Genomic DNA, 17,847 nt, shown 5'->3' on the forward strand with positions numbered 1-17,847 from the left:
CTTGACTTAACATAGTGATTTTCACCTGATTGCTCTAAGGAGTCTGGTTGTCTGCATTTTAGGAGGTCACCTGCTGAGCTTTCTTATCACTGTAAGCATATCTCAATACCACATTCCTTCCTTCTATACAATGTAACACTGCAAAAACAACATTTCTATTCCCACAGTACTCCGTATAAAGTGACTGCACCTAGTAATGTAAAGGTCTTTTCTCTTTTCCTGCAAGTTGGGAGAGAGCTTGTCTATCTGTTTTATTACAGGCCTTCTTCAAGGCACATTTCTCCTGTAATTTGATGTTACCGCAGGAATGTGAGCATGATGATTCTGTTCTTTCATTAGGCAACACTAGATTTATCTTTTAAAGCTGTGTTGAATCAGACAAGGGTTAGAACAGAGGCTGGGGAAGATTCTCAGATGATGGGAGGAAATTAACATCTCAGTAGAGGAATGGTCTACTCGAAGTCTTTCCACTTTTTTTTTTTTTTTAAAGAAAATCTTGCTGCTTTGTAGTGGTAATGATGGTCCAATGTGATAGATCAGGTGTTGTTAGCAGTCCCGTATTGTTGCTGATCTGTTAGTCTGTTTGGAGAAGAAAAGCTGTGGGCACTTTTGTTGGATGGTCCTGTGGCAATCTCATCCAGCAACCTACTCCAATCTAGTTATGTAGAAGTGAAGCTAGATTGCTGGAGCTGATTCAAATCTGTCAAAACGTCCTGAGGAAACAAAGCTAATGCATGTCTGAAGACTCCTTTGGCATGTCAAATGAGCTGTTTCTGTTTAGTTATTCCTTGCTTTAAGTGTTTCAGGGTTTGTGCTCATTAGCAGTGCTTCTGAAGAAATGTCTAATAGGCTGGAAAAAAGTTTATACCACTGAGGAATACTGGAGATCATGTGTAACCAAACTGCAAACTTAAATGTGTTGGAAATAGTAACTTCAACAAAGTTTGGGCTAAATCCTGTTTCATGATAACAATCCAGAAGAATATCCTTAAGGCTTTTGTAGTAAAGTGGAAAACTGAATAGGAGAAATTTGATACAGAAAATTGTGGATCAGAGGTATTGGACCAAACAGAGATAACACAGTGATATTCTCGGAATAGCTGTGGGTTTGGGAATCAGGAAATACAAGTTCTGCTCTGGCTTTGTTGTTGGCTGAGCTGGGTGACTGTGGGCATACAGTTTCATCTTTGTCCCCTGTTCCTTACACCCGCAAAACTAGGATGAATTTTGCTCCTTGGTAAGTGCCTTGAAAACTGTTTTGAAGTGTCATGCATGAACTAGGTGGTGCTGATGGTTTAAGGGAGTTTTGGCAAAATGGCTTTCTGCTCAGGGTGAAAGTTATGAATGAGAAATTTTTTAAAAAGTGTATTCAGTTTGTGGTGGTGTGAATGCCTCAGAGCCCTTTAGGCTTCGCCTGAAAGCAGCGTGTTTCTGGGATTATGGGTTCCTCTCCATTTCTCATTCCACCTGAGTATGAAATTCTTGTTCCGTCTTCATGTGCTCTTATCATTGGGAGGCTTGTAGTTGCACATCTGTCACTCCCAGTTTCTCATGAGTTTATGGATTTTGTTCTGTGTATTTATGACTGAAGGGTGAATGTGTGTTCACAGTGAGGTGCGGGCTTCCAGCCTACAGTAAGTGTTAAACTCATCTGTTCCTAGTGTCAGTCTGCAGTGCTGAGAGGGCAAATTGAATTATTGTCTTAGAGAGAAAGCAGACCTTTCCAGGTTGTTGTTTTTTAAGCGAGGGAATGTAAATCTTGCCTTAAGTCCAGTTGTTTCCATATTAGATGAGTGTCATGTGGATACAGGTTATTTTATGATGCTTAAGGATGTGCTGGGTATTTTTTCCTTAATGTAGCTGACTTCTGTGCAGCAGAGGGGGAGGGATTACACCTGTGGTATGGAAAGGCTTTCTGAAGCAACTTGTGAAGGTGAGTTTAGTGACTGGAGCATCACTGAAAAATGTCTGGGGTTTAGGTAGTTGCTCTGCTTTTTCTCAGAGGCTGAGGGCTGTTTGCATGTGTTTATGTCTCAGCTGTGAGCAAGCTCAGCTGTGGCAGTCGCACACATAGAGGGAACCTTGTTTAACAGATGTACTCACTCTTTGCCTCTTGCTCGTGGCTTCCTTTCCTGAGCTCTGTAGTCCATTGTTGGACTACAGGCTAAGCCTTATTGCCATTTAAGCAGCCCTAAATAGAGCGGCCTTTGCTGTTTGGGAACTCCAAATCAGGAGACTGCAAGGAAGAAGTTTCTGTTTCAGGACTGGAGCACGATGCCTTCAGGGAGCTTAGGCCAACGAAGTTTTCTAATACACAGCAAGCAGCCCTTTGACTTGTCATATTCTATTTTTGTGATAAATCAACTGCTATCGCTGAGGGCAAGCTCAGTTTGGCTGCGTAAAGCTAGATTTCTACTTCTCTATGCTAGACAAGCTCGCGAAAGACAACTTCCTGTGGTCTGTTCCCAGTTAATTCAGTTCCAGAAGTGTGGGCACCACCACTTTGCTGAGCCTGTTCTGGTGTCTGTTGCTGTTTTCATATGTCAAGAGTGTTTATTCTTGATATCAGGTGACAATACTTCTGTCCCTGTGGGTTTTTAAAGAGCAAGACTGAATGTTTGCTATAAATTTCAGTCTTCCCTGAAGTTAACAAGTCTTTTCAAGAAACAATTAAGGTGTAAGTGCTCACTTCAAAATTATTTCCTGTTTGGTATGCTCAGTTATGCACCTATTCCATTTTTTGTTGAAACTAGTGGAACTTCTTTAAAAGATGACTCTTTGGAGCAGAACTTAATTCAGTGTTGACTACTGATGATATTCCCCTTCTGGACCATTTTTTTAAACTGTCATTCAGCCCTATTTGGACATGAAGGGTATGAATATGGATATGAAGACAGGTACCTATGGGCTAACGAGAAAATGAGCTGAGAGCTGAAGCTGTGCCAGTGACATGCTGATTTGGTAGAAGAAGTGACGAAAACCCAAAAAAGTCAAGTCACTGTGTAAAGAATGTCACATCTGTAGCACTGAAGATGGAGTTCACATTTCTCTCGTAAGCTTAGCTTGCTGGTGTCTAATAAGGTGTGTTTTGAAAATCAGGCAGGTTTGGGATGATGTCAGTTCTGTGCAGTCACTTGCAGAAGAGTGTTTTGGTAAGCATGCTCTTCCAGGTACCCCGTGACAAGATCTTAGGTGCTTCTGAAAGTTTCCTATTACTGAACTTCTGCACTTGTGCATTTTCAATTGCATGTTTGGTGAAAGAGAAACTTGTGTCCCAGTGGTGAGTACAGGTGTTTGTTCAAAAACAGACAGCACAGAACTTGGTGGCATCTTTGAATGGTGGCTTCTAAATTACAGGGAATTTGTGTCCTCAGGATGTGACACTTCTAGCTGAGAGAAGTGAGGGGTGTCAGGTGGATGGGAACGTTCATCAGTGTTACACATATCATGGGAGAGATCCTATAGGGAGTGGGAGAAGGCTTCTGGTGGCCTGACGTGTGTTGAAACTGCTCAGGCTGAGGGTGCAATCAGGATTTGAAGCAGCAACTCCCACACCAAATTCAAGGTTTTAGCAAGGGGGCAGGCAGAGTCATTCGTAGGTGGGGATGGTTCATTTAACAGACAGCATCTTCCCAACAAAACTCAGTATGGTACTGACAGAAAGCGAAGTGTGTGGTGCAGGTGGGTAGTGCATGTGACTCGAGCGTAAGGATTAAAATTGATAACTCTCTAGTAGCCTAACAGTGTTCCCATTATTCTTGTATAGCACAATACATGTGTATCTTGGTTCTGTTTGAATATATGAAATGGCAACTGCTGTTTGACCTGCTAGCAGATTGCAGGTTTTGGTTTTAAAGCTTTTGTCCAACTTGATTTCTTGCTGGATTTTTTTTATCTGCTTTAAGTAATTCCATAAGAATTCATGTTTCACCAAATTAACCAGGACCATAACTAGCAATAAATTAAAGCTCAGAAGGAAAATGGTTTAACAAGGAAAAGGTAACAGTTATATAGCTTGCTTTGGAATAGATTTTTAAGTAGTCATTTAATTGCTGTAGTGGTAAAAATGTATTAAGTCCTAGTTTATGTTGATCAAAAGAACACAAATTACTTCTGCAGTGAAATAATTGGGCAGAATTCTTGTGTCAGTGTTGAGAGTAGGTCCTGGTATTGTCCACAGTGTTGAACTCTTTTTAGTTGATATAAGACCAACTACTTTATACCTCTCTTGATCAAAGAGCATAAGAAGAAAGCTTGAAACTGCACTTTTTTGATTAAAAATGGACTTCTGTTTAATGATAAAAGCTGCTTTGCTCTGTGGTGGTGGCAGCATGTTGGCAATGTTTGTCTAGCTCTCTTCATAACTGGGAAGAGTCTGCAGTATTAATAATACTCAAGTACTTCATAGTTGGCTTGTTGCATATTGAAATCTCATTGCTACAAGGACAGCAGTATTTTAATTAGCTTAAGTTGCTCTGGGTTCCAGACGTACATTTTAAACATGCAGGATGCTCCAGATTTTTTTTCCATGCATCTTTACCAAAGGAACAGAAAAAGTGAGGCATTTTGTTGAAGCTGGTAGCTTGCTTTCTAGTTACTCTTCTCAACTTGGACTGATTATATCAAAATATTTGCTTTCTTCTGAAGTGAGTTAGCTACAAAAGTTAATACCTGTACTTTGCTCTAGCTAGTACTGAGATTACTGTTAAGGATTTTGTTTGTTCGTAAGTGGTATCAAGTCTTGTGCTAACTAACCTGAAATTTCTAAATTAATTAGCTTTCAGGCTCTCAAAAGTGGTAGGTAGTTGCTGTCCAAAACTTGAGATACATCATAGAATCCCAGGATGGTTTGGGTTGGAAGGGACCCTAAAGCTCACCCAGTCCTACCCCCCTGCCATGGGCAGGGACACCTCCCACCAGCCCAGGTTGCCCAAAGCCCCATCCAGCCTGGCCTTGAGCACTGCCAGGGATGGGGCAGCCACAGCTTCTCTGGGCAGCCTGGGCCAGGGCCTCACCACCCTCTGAGTGAAGAACGTCTTCCTAATATCTAATCTAAATCTCCCCTCTTTTAGTTTAAAGACGTTCCCCTGTGTCCTATCACTCCACCCCCTGACAGAGTCCCTCCCCAGCTGTCCTGTAGCCCCCTTTAGGTACTGGCAGGCTGCTATAAGGTCTCCCTGGAGCCCTCTCTTCTCCAGGCTGAACACCTCCAGCTCTCCCTCAGCCTGTCTCCATAGCAGAGGTGCTTCAGCCCTCTGAGCATCCTCATGGCCTCCTTTGTATTTGCTCCAACAGCTCTGTTTCATTGTGCTGGGGCTCCAGAGCTGGGTGACTCCAGGTGGGGTCTCACGAGAGCAGAGCAGAGGGGGGCAATCCCTTCCCTCCCCTGCTGGCCACGCTGCTTCTGGTGCAGTCCGGGACACGGTTGGCTTTCTGGGCTGCAGGCACATACCTGCAAATGTTAGCCTTGGTTCTGTTGTGTCTTGAGGAGCGGAAGATGGCCCTGCTATTTCTAGTTTACTGCCTTTTTCCTGGTGATATTGCAGCCTCTCCAGGTTAGTGAAGCTGACCTTCTAAAGAACCAACAATAACAAAAATAACCCCTTTTTTTCTATGCTTTACTGTTTAGCTGATCTTCAAGTCAGAAGTAGGAGCTGTGCTCAGAAATTCACATCTGCTCTCGGCCTAGATAGAACCTGAACTGTCCCCTTACTGCCCGGGTTGGTAGTCAGGCCTGCCTGTTGTTTGCAGATGGCTTTCTCTTGTGGCAGACTCTTTGGGAAAGAGTCCATTTTAAAAAGGTCACCTCCTTGTTTGTGTAGTTAAATATGAACTTAGAATTGGTGCATTTCCCATACGCTTCTTTGGCAAGACACTCTGGCCAAAGGAAAAGCTTGTGCTGATCTGCTTCCACCACAGGGCTTGTACACAAGGGATTTTCAGTTTTCTTATGCTCTTGCTCATGAAACCTGCAATTTTAGAGACTTGTGGGGTTTATAAGCCTCAACTTGGCTGGAAACTTGTGTGACTGATAAGCAATTCAGTGATAGTAAAAACTAGTGCATCAGTGTACTGCATCTCCTCAGCCGTTGCAGGGTTTTCCCTTATTTCTAGGTGAAATTTAGGGCAGGTTGCTTTATGGCCAAGAAAGATCAGGATGTTAACAGAGGAGTAGGACTGTCTGTTATCAGGTAAGAGCATTAAATCCTTAACCGGTTCAAACAGTATGCACTTCTATTGAGTGGGGTGTGTTTAACGAGCCAAGTGGGGCACTCCATGAGGAGAGCCATGTAACTACAGCTGTCTGACATTAATGCAACGAATCCATATGGGGCAACAAATGGGAGCTGCAGTGTGTGGAAATCACACAATTGTCTTCCACTTTAACTTCCCATTGATTGCATGCTGAAGCAGAAGGTCTAATTGCATGCTCTGTCACATTAAACAAGTGCACAGCTTGAAGAATCAATTTCTCCTAATGTCTGTCCCTGCTAGGAAGATATCGTTCCACAGCTGTATGTGGAGCCCCTTAATGGATGTTACTGCCATCGCTAAAGAGCCTTGTCTGGTAATTCAGTGATGCAATGTGCAGATAGCCCTGCTCCTTGGGGGCTCTTTTCTCCCTGTCCTTCCCATTAATGGGAAATGTTTTTTGAAAGCACTACCCTATTGGTTCCTGTCCCTCTGCCCCTCAATCACTGCACTGAAAATAGCAAACGAAATTAATTTGATGTTATGGGCTGTCTTTCAAAACGTAGGTCTCTCTTCAGAGTGCTTGGTTGTTGAAATGTGGGGTGTGTACACAGCATAGCTGTCTCATCCCTGCCTCCCTACACCTCCTACTGCAGTCGTTGCAATCCCTGCTCTGCCTTTCGTTAGCTGCAGGATGGCCACTTGTATCCAACAAGATGAAGACGAGTCATTAGCTTTGTTTTAACTAGTGGCCATTGAAAATCAAACACCAGGATGGAGTTTGCATTTGCTTCAAGGAGGGTCTGGTTTGTGCTCATGATCTTAAAATAGAACAAGAACCATAACGTACCTGATCTCCTGTCTTCAAGTAGCACTTGGAGTAATCATAGAATATCCCGAGTTGGAAGGGACCCATAAGGATCATCAAGTCCAACTCCTGGCACCGCACAGGTCTACCCAAAAGTTTAGATCATGTGACTAAGTGCACAGTCCCATCGCTTCTTAAATTCAGACAGGCTTGGTGCAGTGACTACTTCCCTGGGGAGCCTGTTCCAGTGTGCGACCACCCTCTCGGTGAAGAACCTCGTCCTGATGTCCAGCCTAAACTTCCCCTGCCTCAGCTTAACACCGTTCCCGTGGGTCCTGTCACTGGTGATAACGGAGAATAGGTCACCTGCCTCTCCACTCCCCCTCGCGAGGAAGCTGTAGACTGCGATGAGGTCTCCCCTCAGCCTCCTCTTCTCCAGGCTGAACAGGCCCAGTGACCTCAACCGCTCCTCATACGTCTTCCCCTCTAGGCCCTTCACCATCTTCGTCGCCCTCCTCTGGTCACTCTCCAACAGTTTTACATCCTTTTTGTACTGTGGTGCCCAGAACTGCACACAGTACTCGAGGTGAGGCCGCACCAGCGCAGAGGAGAGCGGGACAGTCACTTCCCTCGACTGACTAGCGATGCCGTGCTTGATGTACCCCAGGATACGGTTGGCCCTCCTGGCTGCCAGGACACACTGCTGGCTCATATTCAACTTGCTGTCAACCACAACCCCCAGATCCCTCTCTGCGGGGCTGCTCTCCAGCGTCTCGTCGCCCAGTCTGTATGTATAGCCAGGGTTGCCCCGTCCCAGGTGCAGGACCCGAGTAATTCACATTTTCGTTCCATTAAGACTAGTGAAAGTGATGCTTTTTTTTTTATTTAACTGTAGAGGATGTGGTTGCAATATGTCAAATCCAGTTTTACAGTGACTATCCAAAGAGCTGTCACTACCAGCTTGATGCCCTTGTACTTCATAAAAGGGGAGCACCTCTCTGCAGCTTGCTGGGATCGTTGGTTGCAGAGTTGTTAGGGGGCAAAGCAAAAGCATGTGCTGTGGATTTGGGGGTGATGTCATCTCTTTGGAGATTGTAATGCTTGAAAACTGGACCTGTTGTGTGCTGTGCTGAACTTCTGGGGTCAGGTTTTACTCTGATACCCAGATCTTGTTTTGTCCTGGCAACAGGCACTGCCTCCATCTGTATGTGCTGTGGACAGCTGTATAGAGAGTTCTGACGTTGGTCCTAGCCTTTCCCTTATGCTGAAATTAGTAGGTGCAGTACAACTTTTAAAATGTTGTCTAAAACCGGTGTCTTACGTAACATCGATATGCCAGTCACTTGAATCAAACTACTTTTTGCTTTCTCAGTGTAAAATCACTGCTGAGCTCATCAATGTGATCTATGCAGAATAAAAGTGATCTTTTTGATTTTTTGTTTTGTCTTTTTGTAGTTTTTCTTCTTCAAAAACTGACCGTGTCCTGATTGTGGTCAGATATGGCAAATGGTAGCGGGTGGATTGGCCTAACTTGGGTAATATCAATACCTCAGAGCAGTTGTGAAGATGGTTCAGGTGCACGTAACTTCAGAGGCTGAGCTTGTGTTTATTGGCTCTTAATACCAGGTCTGGGACTGACGTGATGCATGGAGCCTCTTGGTATCATCACCTCCAAATGTTCCAGGGCCAACTGTGCCTTTTCTTTCATCTTGTTCTTCAAAGCATCTCAGTGCTGTCCCTTCAAGTCTGTTCAGCTCGGCACCATCTCTTTGTGCTGGTTGCTTTTGTCATCAGTTTTGTGTTGGCACTTCTTTGCTTCTGCATCTTTTTCTCTCTTATTTCCCCTTCTGTCCCTCAGTCTCTGGGCTCTACTACACTGTCTCTCTCTGGCTGCATGGCTTTAAGACTGTTGTCTCAGGGTAATTAAGTAAAAGGTGGGCTTTTCCTGTCCTCTCTGTATGTTCATACTAGGCTGTTGATGTTAAAATTACTTAGAACTTTCAGGCACCTGTAGCCCTGATCCCCTTTCCAAAGGGTTAGCTAGAACCAAGAATTAGGGGATGGGGCTAAGGAGGTCTATGATTATAGAAGAAAGCTTGGAGGTGGCTGTAAGAAGACCTAGAAATATGGAACCAACTTGTTTCACTAGCCCAGGAAGGGTGCTGAAAAACTCTACCTACAGTAGAGTAGGCTTTCTGTCAGTTTAAAATGCACAGTGAAGCGTCAAACCACAAATGCCCTTTAGCATCTTGTTCTGGTGTCTGGAAATCCAAGGGCTGCAGGCAAAAGTCCTTAGCTGGTTTGGAGGATGGCTTTGGGAGCAAACCCTTCAAATCTCCAAAAGATCAGCCCTAAAGGTGAGCAAGCCCTTACTGTCTACTGTAACAGCTTTGACCAAGCCTGAATAGCTTATCAAATCTCATTACTCAGAAGACACTGGTTTAATTAAGCCCCCTTTAGAAAGGAGGTGACGAAATGTGGCTGGCAGCCTGTGCCAGCATTCCTGCGTTCAGCGCTCCACAACGCTGTTTGCTGATGTTGCAGGCTCAGGGAATGGTCTCTTGCTAAGTGTTTGCTCACGGTGCATTAGGAAGAGCTAGTGAGATTTAAAAGATTTTTAAGATTTTTAAGATTTAAACTGGAATGCTACTTGAATCTAAAGTGTGACTATCTCTGTGAATAGCGCAGTTTCATGATAGATTGCTGTAGCTTAAAAATAAGGTGTTGCATGTGGCAGAGGAATTGTTTTTCCTCCTGCATTTCAAAACTAATGCCAGGTCCTTGGCCTCCTCTTGGATCTTACTACAGGGTTGGCAACAAAAGAAAAATACTTAGTGCTTATGTGGGTATTTTTGCATCCAGGGCACATCCAAGGCTTTATGTGGCCCCAGCCTGATATGACTGTGAAACTCCCTGGATGCTAGAGATACACATCTTTGGTTCTGGGGGACTTGTACATGCTGCTGTTCATGTCCCTGGAGTGAACTGATAACATCGCGCTAACCTGGTGTTCAGTTAGCTAAGATCAGTGTGTGGGAAACTTAGTATGTCCTTGCAGCAGCCTGCTGAAGAGGGGATATCAATTATCACTTTAAAAATGATCCCTTTGGATTTTCCTTTCGTTATTCCTTATGTGAGAAACACTCCGTAGCCAATAACACCTCACAAGCATCAACCATGACAGACTGTGGTACATAACCCTCTGTCACATTCACCCATATTTTTACGGGGTATCCCGTCTTACTATTATCTGGTCACGCCTTTTCCAAGTTGCCGATTGACCAAGGCTTTCTCTGAGGCCTACAAACACTAGAAACAAAATTAATAGTCGATTTTTCCCTGTCGTTATTTTTAAACCTCAGGTTTCCAAATAATTATCAATACAAAGAATAAGATGTACACTACTACCATAACAAACCCCCCTTGGGAGCACTTCAATTCACTATAGGTCTGTCCTTTCTCTCAATCACAAGTCACACTCATTAGTTACGTGTGAAAATAAAAGGTTAGTTTACAATTGCAAGCTCTTATCCCGCTCAGAGTCCACTATGAGATTTTTTTCTCTTCAATTTCAGCTTCCAACAAGTCTTCTGTAGGAACAGCTTCCCAGGTACTAGGGTCGACGGATGCCTTCACTCGAGTATAGTGAGTCCAACCTTTTTCCGCAGTTCCTATGGCTGTTTCAGTGGTTAGTAGTACTTGGAAGTGTCCTTCCCATTCAGGCCGGAGTTGATCCTTTCCAGGTCTGAATCAGGACCCAATTTCCCACGGGTCCTGAGAGATGACAAAGAAGAGGACAACCCCAGAATACAGTTCTTAAGAAAACTCTCTTGTTTCGAATTGTGGTATCTCATCCCTTCTGCCCAGATAGGGCAATCCGAACAGCATCTCCTATGGTGAAATTCCCATATCCTTTCTTGGTGCTGTCTGAACCTGTAGGAGTGCTAAAGGTAAGCATTTTACCCAAGGAAGTTGGGTTTCTAACACTAATTTAGTTAATTGCTTCTTTAATGTCTGGTTCATTCACTCCACCTCCCCAGAAGAGGAGGGGTGCCAGGGGGTGTGAAAATCCCACTCAGTCTCTAAGGCCTGCATTAACCCTTGCAGTACTTGTGAAGGGAAATGACTTCCTTGATCTGAATCAATGTTTTCAGCTATCCCATATCTAGGGACTGTTTGCTCCAGTGATACCTTAGCCACCGTGTTCGCAGTGGCAGATACGGAGGGGAAAGCTTACACCCATCCAGTCACGTGGTCAACTAGGACAAACAAGTACTTAAATCTCCCTCCTTTAGGTAACTCAGTAAAGTCTACCTGTATACTTTGGAAAGGTCGAATCCCTGGCTCCCGTCCCCCTCTAGGTGAGTTACAAATGACCTTTTTATTTGCCTTTTGACATATGGTACATCCTCTGCATATTTGCTTCACTAAAGTGTATATTCCTACACAGACATACTGTCTTAGCACAACATCACACATTGCTTGCACCTCCCAATGACTCTCTTGATGTAAAACATCATATTTGCCTCATTGGTGCTTTATTCAGCATTTCTCTCCCATCAGGGAGTATCCATTTCCCCTCAGGCTTCGTGGCTCCTGATTCCTTAAAGAAATCTCTCTTAAAAACTTTTTAGTTCTTTCTTAGTTTTCAACAATTCCCTGAATCCTCTCTGGATTTATTCTCCGTTTTCCCTCAGACATTAGATGCCTTAAATACCCGACTTCTCTTTCTACGTATTGTAATTTATTTTTCAACACTCCCAAGCCCTGCTTTCCCAGAAAGTTGAATAGCTTGTTAGTGGCTTCCTTCACAACTGTTTTCTCCTGTCCTGACAATAAAAGATCATCTCCATATTTGTAACAGTAACACGTCCTCGGGGGGTTGGAATTGCTCCAAAATCTGTTCTAGAACTTGCCCAAATAAATCGGTGGCCCTGTAAACCCCTGAGGTAAAACTGTCCATCTGTACTGCTGCTTCCACCCCCATTTCAGGGTCTTTCCACTCAAAGGCAAATATATCTTTGCTCTCAGGGCCTGAGAGCACTCCATTAATACCACTGTTATTCCAGTCTAACAATTTACTATTTGAATGCCCAATTTCATCATCAAATCCCTTCCCAACAAGTTAGTCCCTGCCTCGGGTACATACAATAATTGCCCAGAGATCATTTTATCCCCTAGTCTCAGCTTGGTATCCCCCAAAGGTGGCACTGTTATCCCAGCCCCTTCTACCCCCGTCACCTGTAGGGTTTCATTAGTTAATTTAATCCCTGATACTTTACAGGCCAGTAATGACCTAGCTGCCCCAGTGTATTGGGTTTGATGGCAAGGTTTGGGGGGCGCTGCAGTGGCAGCCCCCCACGAGGAGAATCCAGAAACCACCCCGTGGCAGATAAGGGACAATTTCATCCGGCCCCAGAGGGGCCCACCGCTGCCCAGAGCCAAGCCATGAGCAACACAGTCCGTGCCTCTGTGAGAGCACATCCACGAAAACAAACAAACAAACAAAATCCTGCTGCTCAACAGCAGCTGGGAGAGGGAGGAGTGAGAAACCTCCCCGCAGACACCAAAGTCAGCACAGAAGGAGGGGGTGGAGGCGCTCCAGGCACTGGAGCCCATGTGGCCTGTGGAGAGGCCCCTGGTGGAGCAGGTGGCCGCCCCCCCCCCCCCTTCTCGATACTTGGGAAACTGACCAAACAGCACAGCAAATATACCAAGCACTTCCCCGTGCAAGGACTACCGCACACCAAATTTCCCTGGTGTACTGCCAAGCACTTCCCTGTGCAAGGGCTTACCATACACCAAATTTCCTTTCTCTCTCTTATCTCACACTTCGTCTGTCTCCGGCTGTTATAAGCGAGACCACGCAATTTTCTGGTCGAAGATAATTTATTAATTAAGTAAGCAGGCACAAGCAAAACAGCGCTGGGCAGCTGGGGAGTCTCCGCTCCACCACAGCACGCAACTTTCCCTTTTCAGTGTCGCCGTTTTATAGCATCCAAGTTTCGGCTTGTCAGGACTTGTTGGACCTTCTGAAGCTGTGCAGTTCGTTGTTGGGGGTCGTTGTTTTTCTTTCAATGATCATGCATTGTGCTCGTGTTCAAGGGGGAGGGTAGTGAAGCGGGAAACAGTATTTCACAGAGTCTTTGTTTTACCAAGGATGTTTATCCAACACCCCCACCCCACTATCTACTTGCTTAGTCTTCCCCCTTAACAAGGTCGTAAATTGCAAAACCTTATCTTCTCAGCAGATCCTCTGAATTCCTTTTAAAGACAATGACTTTTAAAGATAATTCCTTTTAATGACAATGACATATGTCGGGAGACATAGGGGCCTCCCCACCGTGGTGTTAAAGACGTTTCTTTCCATGTCTTAATTAGAACCCTATCTCCAGGTTGTATCCTATGGATTGCTATATCTAGCCACCAAGCCTTTCGCTTGCAACTCCCTCCGTTGGTTCATAAGCTGTATTAAATAAGGTTTTAATTGGATATCCTGTACCTGGGGGTGATCAGATGGCATCTCTAAATCATAAGGCATACCATACAGCCTTTCAAAAGGTGAGATTCCGACATCGGCTCGGGGCTGTGTCCGGATATTCAATAGTGCAAGCGGTAAACATTTCACCCAGGAGGTTTTAGTCTCTATCATAAGCTTTGTTAGTTGCTTTTTAATTTCACCATTCATTCGTTCTACCTTTCCCGAACTCTGAGGATGCCAGGGAGTGTGATATTCCCATTTAATTCCCAGAGCCTTCATCGTGTCTCGGGATACCTTTGACACAAAGTGTGGGCCTTGATCAGAGTCAGTTGCTTCTATTACCCCGTATCTGGGTATGATGCTTTCTAATAATATCTTTACCACGGTTTGAGCTGTGGCCCTTGCCGTAGGGAATGCTTCAACAAAGTTTGTGAGGTGGTCTACAATAACTAACCAGTTAGTTGAGAAGATAAGAAGATAAGGTTGCTGAGAAGATAAGGTTGGAAGTTCAGTAAAATCTAATTGAATCTTTGCAAAAGGTCGATGTGCCAATTCTCGTCCTCCCGGGACCCTTTTTCTCATATGTTGAGCATTTACCCTCCGACAAGTTATACAATTATTTATGATCCTCTTTGCTATATTATAAATCCCTATACACATATAATTTGTGGCAAATTGATCCACCAATGCCTGGGTTCCCCAGTGCATCTGTTCATGAAATCTCCGTAGCACCCTCATAGCTACTGATTTTGGTAACACTTCCCGTCCATCAGGCAGTACCCATTTCCCTTTATCGTTTTTTTTTTTTTCCGAACCCCCATTTGTGTCATCTTGTCTTCTTCTGTAATAGTGAAACAGAGTAAGGGGAGGGGAATGGGTCCATTCGACCACAGGGAGTTAGCCGGCCCGCACTTGTAGCAGTTTTTATAAGGCGGGCTTTCTTCCTCAGAACAATTGCATTCAATCCCATCAACTCCCCATTCACTCCAGCAATCATAACATGGAAATTCCTTTAAGTCTTTCCCACAGTATTAAGTATTAAGTATTAAATTAAGCATTATTATATATTATTTATATATTATATTATTAATTATTATATTAATTATTATATATTAAGTATTAAGTATAAGTATTAAGTATTTCCCACAGTCTGGGCAATCTTCCCTCGTTCTTCTAATTCTTATACTCATTAATGCTGCCCTTTTTGCCTCCTGATCTGCTAGATTATTACCCCTAACCTGAGGGGTGAGGCCTTTTTGATGCCCTTTTATATGTACTACGGCAATTTCTTTGGGCTCTCTGATAGCTTGTAAAACCTGGGTAATCAATTCCTGATGTATTAAACCCTTTCCTTGTGAATTGATGAGCCCCCTTTCTTCCCATATTTTACCAAATGTATGTACTACCCCATAAGCATATTTTGAATCTGTATATATTGTACCGCTTTTATTTTTCAACAATTTTAGGGCCCGCAAGATGGCATATAGCTCGCAAGCTTGGGCGGACCAGCTAGGGCTCAAAGGTCCAGATTCCACTATCTCAAATGTTTTCCCGTTTACTAACGCGTATCCTGATTTTTGCTTTCCCTCGACTACTCTCGAGGAACCATCCACATATATCTGTTCACCGATGGGTAATTCCACCTCCTCTAGATCAGGTCTCAATTTCGTTTGCTCTTCTATATTTCGGAGGCAATCATGTCCTAAGGACTCATTTGGTTCCCCATAAAGAAATTGAGCAGGGTTCTGTAGGGAGGTTGTTTCTAATGTTAATTTTGGAGAGGAAATCAAAATTCCTTCATATTTTAATAATGTGGCGTCAGTGATCCATTTCTCTGCCTTCTGTTGCAGTACCCCGCATATATTGTGTAGAGATATTACTTTGATTTCCCCCCCCAAAAGTGATCTTCTGTGCTTCTTCCACTAACAAGGCAGCAGCTACCACTACCTGCAAACAGTTTGGCCAACCCCCGGCTAACCGGATCCAATAATTTAGACAAATAGGCCACAGGTTTTTTACTCCCTGCCCGTTCTTGGGCCAGCACTCCGTATGCCGTGCCTGCTGCGCTGTTCACAAAAAAAAAACAAAACGGCCTCCTTAACACTGGGGGGGGGGTACTAGTTCCTCCTTTAACTTGTTCAGTCGTTCCTCATCTTCTTTTGTCCATTTGAGTAATCCATCCTTATTCAGCTTGTTATATAAAAATTTAACCTTTCCACTGTAATCTTCTATCCATTGTCTACAGTATCCGGTCAACCCTAACAGTTGCCGTACCTGCCTTTTAGTTCGCGGGGACGCTAAAACCAGTATTCCACTGATTCTGCCTGGGTCTAACTTCTTAGTCCCCTTACTTAACTGGTGACCCAGGTACTTTATCTTTTGCTCCACAATTTGTAATTTTGCCCCTCCTTTTTCTTTTAAAGGGTACAGAGGGTACAGATTAACTCGATTCTCTGAGCCAATCCAAAGGCTCGCATATTCGCTCTCCTCTAAACAAAAAGGTTCCTTTGCATTTACATGAATGTTTAAGGCTTGGCAAACCCAGTCTTCAAACGACCCAAATATGGGCCAATAATTTGCCTACCTCCCCAAACTTCAACACAATAATGAATCATTTTTACTTTATCCTTTCCCCGCCTAAAAGGGGAATCACTCCAATTCTTAATCATTAACCCCAGTGGACTATCTGGGGGAATAGGGGGCAACCTAGCACTAGGCATTACCCCACCCATGGGACCAGAAGGCTTACTCTTCTTCTGTCCCATCTTCCGGAGTGCCTTCACACACACACAGCCGCTTCCCCCTGGTCGTGGCCCAGTCCCTCGCGGGATGTGGGAACCGCACTACTGAGGGGTCCGCACTCACTTCATCCGCAGTTGGACGTCTCACACAGACGCACTCCAGGATCACCAACCCCAACCGAACGGATCACCGGCCTATACTTACCCACCCCGTGGGTCTTCGTTTGGTCTTCGTGCACAAAGATTGCTTGGGGTTACCGGTTTTATTTGCTTCTGCCTAATTTTAGGGTTCGTCGGTGAAGGGCTCGAGTGAGGCTTTCCGTTCCAGGGGCCGCCGAAATCGGCGGGGCGCCTCCCCTAGAGGGATTCCCAGTCAATCCACCTTCATCTGAGTCACGGCACCAAATTTGTTATAAGCTATAAGCGAGACCACGCAATTTTCTGGTCGAAGATAATTTATTAATTAAGTAAGCAGGCACAAGCAAAACAGCGCTGGGCGGCTGGGGAGTCTCCGCTCCACCACAGCACGCAACTTTCCCTTTTCAGTGTCGCCGTTTTATAGCATCCAAGTTTCGGCTTGTCAGGACTTGTTGAACCTTCTGAAGCTGCGCAGTTCGTTGTTGGGGGTCGTTGTTTTTCTTTCAATGATCATGCGTTGTGCTGGTGTTCAAGGGGGAGGGTGGTGAAGCGGCAAACAGTATTTCACAGAGTCTTTGTTTTACCAAGGATGTTTATCCAACACCCCCTCCCCACTATCTACTTGCTTAGTCTTCCCCCTTAACAAGGTCGTAAATTGCAAAACCTTATCTTCTCAGCAGATTCTCTGAATTCCTTTTAAAGACAATGAACAAACACCCGCTAATTTATCACACGGCCGCGCCCCTCGCGGAGCTACAGAACCGCAGATCAGGACTCTACACTCGCTCCGTACAAAAGTACGTCTCAATCACAAGTCACACAGAGTCTCACCCGACCCCCAAGGCAATACTTAATATTTCTTACCTTGGTCTGTGCACAGAGTTACCGGATCAATTCTTAAACCCGGAGTGCCTACCTTCTTCCCTTCCCCACTACTTCACGGATCCTGCCTCTTTAATCAGTCTCGGGCCCTCTGTCAGCTCTCCGCAGAACCGCCACCGCCGATGCACAGGACCCTGAAATCAGCGGGGCATGCCTTCCTGCTGCTGCGGCGGTGGGGCTCCCCGGTAGGTGACTGGCTCCCGGACGAGCCCCCAAATTGTGAGAAACACTCCGTAGTCAGTAACTTAGGCTCAGGCGAGGCTCTCAGTGAAGTAGTAATTTATTCGCGATTGCAATGGCGGGCGCCCCACAAGCAGGAGAGCGCACCCACTAGTTCCAAAACACAGTTTATATACTGTTTGATGACAGGACCCTCCCCTGTTTCCCCACTGAGTGGGTAATCCAGGTTCACAACCTATCTGATGCTTCACAGACAATGCCTGGCCTTCAGTTGCCGGCCTGTTAAATTTCAAATTTCTTTTGACTTTTTTACTGTTTGAAGTGGTAATGTTTCTTCACTTCTCTGACTTGACACCGTGACTTTCACCTAATTGTTCTAAGGAGTCTGGTTGTCTGCATTTTACAAGGTCCCCTGCTAAGTTTTC

At 44.7% G+C, this 17,847-nt stretch overlaps 1 protein-coding gene across 5 annotated transcripts in view; it reads left to right on the top strand.

The window, feature by feature from the left end:
• The window catches only part of LOC310888893 (ubiquitin-associated protein 1-like), a 101,148-nt gene that overhangs the window by 25,528 nt on the left and 57,773 nt on the right, over window positions 1-17,847 (top strand). Inside the window, exon 1 of one of the 5 annotated variants that reach the window (XM_083852523.1) lies at window positions 16,429-17,157. The exons of the other annotated variants lie outside the window; for them this stretch is intronic. The gene's annotated coding sequence lies outside the window, so the exon portion shown is untranslated. Of the gene's footprint in view, window positions 1-16,428; window positions 17,158-17,847 lie in introns of those variants that run through there. 5 annotated transcript variants of the gene reach the window in all.

The sequence above is a fragment of the Anser anser genome (genome assembly GCF_964211835.1).
Source record: "Anser anser genome assembly, contig: SUPER_W_unloc_3, whole genome shotgun sequence".
In the NCBI taxonomy this organism is placed as follows: Eukaryota; Metazoa; Chordata; class Aves; order Anseriformes; family Anatidae; genus Anser; species Anser anser.